This window comes from Lathyrus oleraceus, chromosome 5 (assembly GCF_024323335.1).
Source record: "Lathyrus oleraceus cultivar Zhongwan6 chromosome 5, CAAS_Psat_ZW6_1.0, whole genome shotgun sequence".
NCBI classification, from domain to species: domain Eukaryota; kingdom Viridiplantae; phylum Streptophyta; class Magnoliopsida; order Fabales; family Fabaceae; genus Lathyrus; species Lathyrus oleraceus.
Genome location: NC_066583.1, coordinates 98,506,084 through 98,513,456, shown reverse-complemented (window position 1 = coordinate 98,513,456; position 7,373 = coordinate 98,506,084). Strand labels below are relative to the sequence as shown.

The following is a 7,373-nucleotide window of genomic DNA, read 5'->3' as shown; positions in this document are numbered from 1 at the left end:
ATCAAAGTTTAAATTCTCAGTTTCAAGTTTTTGTTTATTTCCCTTTTGTACTATGATTCAAGGAAGAGTAATAACTACCTCTCAAAAATGCTTTTCCTCTCTTGTACTTATCTTTGTTTTAAATTAATGAACTTGTTCGTTACTGTTATTTTCTTTCACTTTTAACTTGCTACCTTACCAGTGTTATTGTTATTTTCTTTCACTTTCTCATGAATGAACAAAAGTGATCAACAATGAAGTTCCCCTGCAGATTGAAAGTTGATGAAGAAAAGGGAAGAAAACTACTTGTACTCAATCTTTAGATACCTCAGCTGGTAAGGTTTGAGTCAAATATTTCCATTGTTCAATTTAATTTCTTCTAAGAGTATCCATGCATTGGTATTTTATAGAATTCGCATTATTTCTACTTGGTCTATTGGTATGATAAATACACACTGAGACAATTTTTGTGTGAAAACTGTAAGCTTTTTAAGCCACCCTGTTTTAATATGATTATATCATTTGCTAACCACTTTGAGTCTTAGACTTTATTTCAGTGACATAACCTGTTATATAGCCATTTGACTTTAAAATGTTGGATGGAAATATGGAAGTATAAAAATGGTCTAAAGGGGGTGAATAGACCTTTATTAAAAAATTCTACTGACTTTCAAAAGTGTGCGCGGAAGGTTTGAAATGAAAACATGAAGATTATACTTTTCTTGGAACTTGATCACATTAACGCTTAATCAATCTACAAATACCAGTTCATGGTTATATGATTATACATAAAGGTATTCAATTGCTTAAGTTGTATATCCCACAAGGTTCATTTATACAACGATTAAATATCAATGAATTCTAACCTCAATTATTTCTCATAATTCAATCACCAATTCAGCTTGATTAGGGACCAATTCTAACAAAACCTAACATTCGTAATAAATATTTACCAAATAAATAAATAATAAACTATGCTAGAATTGAAATACCTAAGCATACAAAATCCTATGAAAATTAAATGCAAGAGTAAGGGAGAAAGAGTACATCGGGATTTATAGTGCTTTGGTGTTTGTCCTTGCTTTACATACGTGAACTCTTCAATGGTTTTATATTGTAACCAACATTGTTCCTTTTTATTATGACAAATATTACAAGAGTTCATACAATCACTAATCTGTAATAATTCTGAGAAAAATAAATCTCCTGTATGGATCTTGACTTATATAGAGCGTAATGCCAAACTCTTTTGCATAATATTTACTCGAGTGACGCTTTTTGAGTCTTCCAATATCACCAATCTTCTCATAGCCTTCTTGTGTAGCAATTACCCCTTGATTCTACTGATATCTTAAGTGATGAATTGTCTGAAGATTTGAGAAGAACTTTTCCTTGTCTGTAGCCTTCAACACAATCACTACCAAGACAATCTGGAGAGAAGAACCTCATTTTTTTACTGGAATTTGTCAGTACCAATGACAACAACCTCAATCTTGAAAACTACCTGAAAATCTCAACCAAATATTCAAGAATGATTAGTTTCAAGATGTTGTCTCCCTTAATCAATTACAAATCTCTCATGATTAAGATATGAAATTAAACTTGAGGTTGAAGATGTAAGAACTTCGTTTCAAGAGCTTTGAAATTTCAAAAATAGAGGGTGTTGGTTTCACAGAAAATCAGAATGTTGATTATGAGATTCACACATGAACAATGATGAGAAAAAGATTTTATATGTGTTTGAGATTAAGTACACAAATGAATGGAACAATTTAGTTAGATTCGAATCAAGAGCATTTCATGATTTGAGTCAAATGGGCATGTGAAGTGGAGTAAGAAGGAAAATTGATTTTGACTCATTTCTCATTTGATTCGAAGAAAGTGTATTATGTGATTCGAATCAGAAAGCCCATTATTTGAATCAAGTGAAAAATCTACTTTAAATCAATTCAAATGGAGCCAAATGAGAAATAAGGAAAGGCTTGTCTGATTTGAATCAAGTGTAAAGTCTGATTTGAATCAAGTGAACCAGAGGTGACCTAGATAAGTCTAATTTGAATCAAGTGCAACATGTGATTTGAATCTCAAAGTTGCCTGATTCGAATAAAGTTAAAAGTATGATCTGATTCAGAGAGTTTGAAAAACCATAGATTTGCCTCTATTCAATTTGATTTGAGTACAAAAAATCTATATTTTAATGACTTTCAAGATACTTTGAGATTTTTCTTTCCACCTAACTTGAATCAATAACACACATGCTTCTTATTCCATTCACTCATACAATTGACTAAAAATATCATGATCAAGTTCAAACATAATTGTTGGTTTATGCATGCTAAAACGATTTGTTTCAAAAACTTGATTCGAAGAGGATATGCAATTATGAAGGAGACTTAATAAACAAAAGCATATGAAAACAAAAGTGATAAGATAAGCAACAAAACCATAGTATTAGGGTGTTCCACATGAATGTGTTAGGGACACACAACTAAATTCTCCCTCTTTTTGATGCTTGACAAGCTTTCACTTGGAATTGATTCGAATTTTTGCCAAAAGCAAAAATGATTATGCCCTCACTAAAACATTGCATACAAGCCCTAATATAAAACTCATAAAACAATTATAGACTCATATTTAAGTTTCTCCCCCTTTGACAATATCAAAAAGAGATAGATCAAAATGTGTCTCTAAACCAAATAACTAATCCATAAACAAATAATTCCAGAGCTAAATAGCCAAGAAGAATATACAACAATAAAGATCAGATATAAAACACGAAGATAGACAAGCTACATGCAACAAAATGATATTTGGCATATGTCATACCCTAAATTTTGCTCCACCTAATTCATCTGCATTCACTTATTGACATTCATTCATCTGCATCTCATTATTTGAAATGACTCCTTATAACCATTGCACATGGTCATAAAGGTTTCATTTTTCATGCATAAGTCAAGATTAATATTTACTTTGTTTTGTTTCGACCAGTTCATACGTTCCTCCATACATATGTTACATGTCCATAATTGGCATTTGTTTTGAAACTCACCTAACATTTGTTAATTTATATGCTTAAGGATTTTCTCTTTATGAGTTTTTCTTAGGGTTTTGGTTGATTTTTAATCAATTAGAGTCACCTCCATTCATTCATGCATACATATTGGTTAAATTTTAAACTTTTTTCTTGTGTTAATTGGGAAATAGTTTTGAAGCTTTATCTTTGTGTTACAATTTGCAAGATTAGATGGGATACACAAGTCAAATAATTAAACACCATTATATTAAGAAAACATTTTGCTATCAAGATTAATCTCTCATTTATTTATTTTACATAATACATAAGTGGTATTTACATCAATTTTTAAATTAATTAAAGGGGGAGGGCTTTCTCAAATGGATCCTCTCAACTTTGAGCTCTATATGTTATTGTGGCTTGCTGTCATGAATAGTGGAGCATAAAAAATTCAGCCCACGTAGAAACATAGTACAACACCTCATACACCATTTGAGCACTTGTTTTGTCTTATGCAAGCAGAAAAAAAGCAGCAAGTTAGCATGATTATGGAAAGAAAGTACCAAGCAAAAAGTCAAAATAGAAAAATGCAAAGCAAATCATTTCATTTTTGATACACAACATAAGCTTACACTAAAATGGCAAGACCAATATGACATTTTAGAAAGTATAATAGACCATTACAACTCTCATCTTTTTTCTGCAGCAAACATACATCTCAAACCCTAATCTTCACTGTATAAAAGTAACATTAACATAACATTAAAAGAAGGAGAAAAAAGAAACCCAAGAGGCAGCCATCAAACAACAGATATCCCAGTAAATTTGAACATCATCAAAAAACCTAGCTACATCATAACATATTGAACTGTAAAAAAAACTAGCCACTTTCAAGAAAAGTACGTTAAGATAAACATGAAGATACAATGATAAGTAGGGGTCCTAGTGAACTGATAACAAACGGTAGGAAGAAAAAAACAGTCATACACGCAAGCAAAAAGGAAAAGCAATGGAATTGAAAAAAGCAATATTACCTGGTATTTGCGTCAGAACTGTTAGTCAAATAAGTAGCTCGTTTTTTGCATCCTTTCTCATATACTACTTGCTTTGGGATTGTAACCATTTTCGTTTGTCTTGTGTCGCCTTTGTTTTGTTTCTTTCTTTTATGTACAATTCCTTTTTTTTGTGCATTTTGATGTTGCTATATTTTCCATAACATGTAAAGTGTCGTGTTTGAGAGGACTTAGTTTCTGAGGTTGATTTTGATTTTTTTACCAGGGGATTTTGCTAGCTTGTTTTCTCTAAATCTCAATTACATATAAGAGAGATGAGGGAGAGTTTTGTTTAGGACGAAAATTGTGGTTTATGCAAACTGAATGGGGGATGCACGATTTTAGAAGAGAGAAAGAGAGATCGTGAGAGTTGATCTTTTTCTTGTGGTGAGTTTGACGAGTGTGTTTCGTAAGAAAATGGGAAGCAACTGTTTTAGAACAAATTAGGGTTCTTTTTTTAAAACTTGGCTTCATGATTCAGATCCAGGCCAACAAATCTATAACCCGCCACCTTATGACCTTTCCGTCATAGGCCCAACTACCTTTTCATTTGTTTAGTTTCTTTTAGAAAAAATAAAATAAATATAAAATAGAACCAACCTTTTCATTAAATTTAATTTTGAGTTTTTTTTAATATATCAAAACAAAAATAATAAAAAAATATTTTCTTTATTCAAGTTTTATCTTTGAAATAAAGTAAGATCTCCTAATTTTAGAATATATAATAATAATTAATGTTTTTTTTCAAAATATATATATATAGAAAGAGAGATTAGGTTCCTTAAAAATCGTAGTTTATTTTTATTTTATTTATTTGTTTTTATATGATAGGAACTTAGTTCCTGTTTGCTTTTATATCTATATAAAAATATAAAGAATATAATAATATCCTAATTTAAAAAAAAACTAAACTAAACTAAAATATATAACCTTGTTTTTCCTTTAGAATTAATTTTGTTTTGATTTTATGATTGTCATTATTTGCATGTTTGTTTGTTTAGTTTTTAATTTCTTATATTTATTATTTATTTGCTTTATTGCATCATTATCCCCCGATTTTTAAAATGTACCCCCAACCCTTTATTTGTAATTGTGTATTTATTTCTTTACTACTTTCTATTTTATTTATTTAGGTAGAATAATAATTAAATATATAATATATAAAAAAAAAACTAAATATAAAATCAACACTTTTTTAAAAGAACAAAAAAATATAAAACACTCGATCCAACGTCGAGACACTTTACTTAAGACAAACCATCAATCATTTCCATTCATTTCACTTCATCTCCATAAAAGCACTTCAAACTTTTTCTTAACTGTCAATAAAAAGCTTGATCCAACGTCAAGTTCCTTTTCCAAATAAATTCAAAATAACTAACTCTTAACAACTTTGATCATCTTCATAACAAAATTGGAAGAAAAAGATTACCGAGGTGAAAAGTCCAGTCGCAGTTCCGATTATTAGATTCAAGTTGTAAGAGCTTGCAAGTCATAAATACTCGTCTTTCAAACCCAAAAATTCATCAAACACATTCAAACATTTTTGCCTCTTGGTACAACCGTTAAACCCTTTTCAAAAATGAAAGACATTTTGTCTTAAGATGATGCCAAGCAATGCTTCATCCACCACTGTAGAGAGGAAATATCTTTCTCAAGCTCACTGCGAGTTTCAGAAGCAACTATTTGGACTTGTTTAAGGTCCTTGTATTTACTCTGAATACTCTGGTACTTTTCCAGCATTTCAGAGAGACATGATTCAATATCAGAATGAGTTAAGTTAGAAAATACCTCTTTAGAATCGGAGTCAGATTCTGATTATGATGATACCTTGTCATTTGGTTCTTCAGAACCTTTGGGATCATATGTAGTTGCCATCAATGCAACATTGGCTTTTTCTTTGTCAGAATCTTCTTCTTTGGATTCTGAGTCATCCCATGTGGCCATCAACCCCTTATTGCCTTTGGAAAAATTCTTCTTAGGCCTTCTGTCCTTTTTCAGCTTAGGAAAATCATTTTTGTAATGGCATGGCTCCTTTCACTCGAAGCAGATAACTTCTTTTACAGAACCTTGCTTCTTCTATCCAGATGAAGAATCAAAATGATCAGTAGTCCTTCTGGCTCCTCTGAACTTTCCTTGACCATTTTTCCTATGCTTCTAGAGTCTGTTGACTCTCTTTGAAATTAGAGATAGCTCATTATCATCTTCCGATTCTTCATTAGATCCTTCTTCTTATTCCTCAGCTTGATAGGCTCTTCTCTTTTCAGACTTAGATTTTAAGGCAATAGATTTACCTCTCTTATGAGGTTCATCTTCTTCGAGCTCAATCACGTGGCTTCTTAAAGAACTAACAACTTCTTCAAGACTAATACCGTTGAGATCCTTTGCTAGCTTCAAAGTAGTTACTATAGGTCTCCATTTTTTAGGAAGACTTTTGATAATCTTCTTGACATGGTCAGCTATAAAGTATCCTTTGTCTAGAACTTTCAGTCCTGTAACAAGCATCTGAAACCTTGAGAACATAGTCTCAACTATTTCATCATCTTCCATTTTGAATGCCCCGTATTTCTGGATTAAGGCCAAGGCCTTTGTCTACTTTACTTGAGCATTTCCCTCATGAGTTATCCTCGGAGAGTCAAAAATGGATTTGGCAGAATCTTTGTTTGTTATGTTCTCATACTCAGTATAAGAGATATCATTTAGAAATATATCTATGGTCTTATGATGATTTTTGAAATCTTTCTTTTATTGATCATTCATGTCACTTTTTGCAATAATATTTCCTTCAGAATTAACTGGGAGAACGTATACATCGACTACAAGATCCTAGATATCAACATCGTAACCAAGAAAGAAGCTTTCTATTTTATCTTTCCAATAATCAAATTTCTCACCATTAAAGATTGGTGGTTTTGCACAATAGTGATCTCTTTCATTATTTTTAACAATGTTAGCAACGACCATTGTTTCTCACGCAAATTGGATTGGTACTAAACACGGTAAAATGTTGATAAAGCTTTTATCATAATCAGAACCGGAGTTCTGATGCCAATTGAAGGTGTGAAAAACACAAGAAAGGGGGGTTTGAATTTGGTTTTACAAGCAAAAGCTTTTTCCAAAACAAGAAAACACCACTAACAAGTTAATAACAAAGATATAAAAACACAAGTATTTTAATCTTGGTTCTCTTGAAACTCAAAGCTACTCCAGTCCACCCGCCAAAATGATTTTGCCTTATACACAAGGACTTAATCCACTATAATCAGCAAATTACAATAATCACAAAGAATAACCTTCTTCGTCTTCTCAAGGATCCAACTATACCC

The 7,373-nt window shown here is 31.3% G+C and overlaps 1 long non-coding RNA gene across 1 annotated transcript; it reads right to left on the bottom strand.

Moving 5' to 3' along the window:
• Nucleotides 1-3,245: 3,245 nt before the first annotated feature.
• LOC127087907 (uncharacterized) lies at nt 3,246-4,530 on the bottom strand. Its single transcript, XR_007790076.1, has 2 exons — nt 4,030-4,530; nt 3,246-3,504 (listed from the first exon to the last, which is right to left on the bottom strand). It is a non-coding gene; the product is annotated as an uncharacterized LOC127087907 (long non-coding RNA).
• Nucleotides 4,531-7,373: the final 2,843 nt, after the last annotated feature.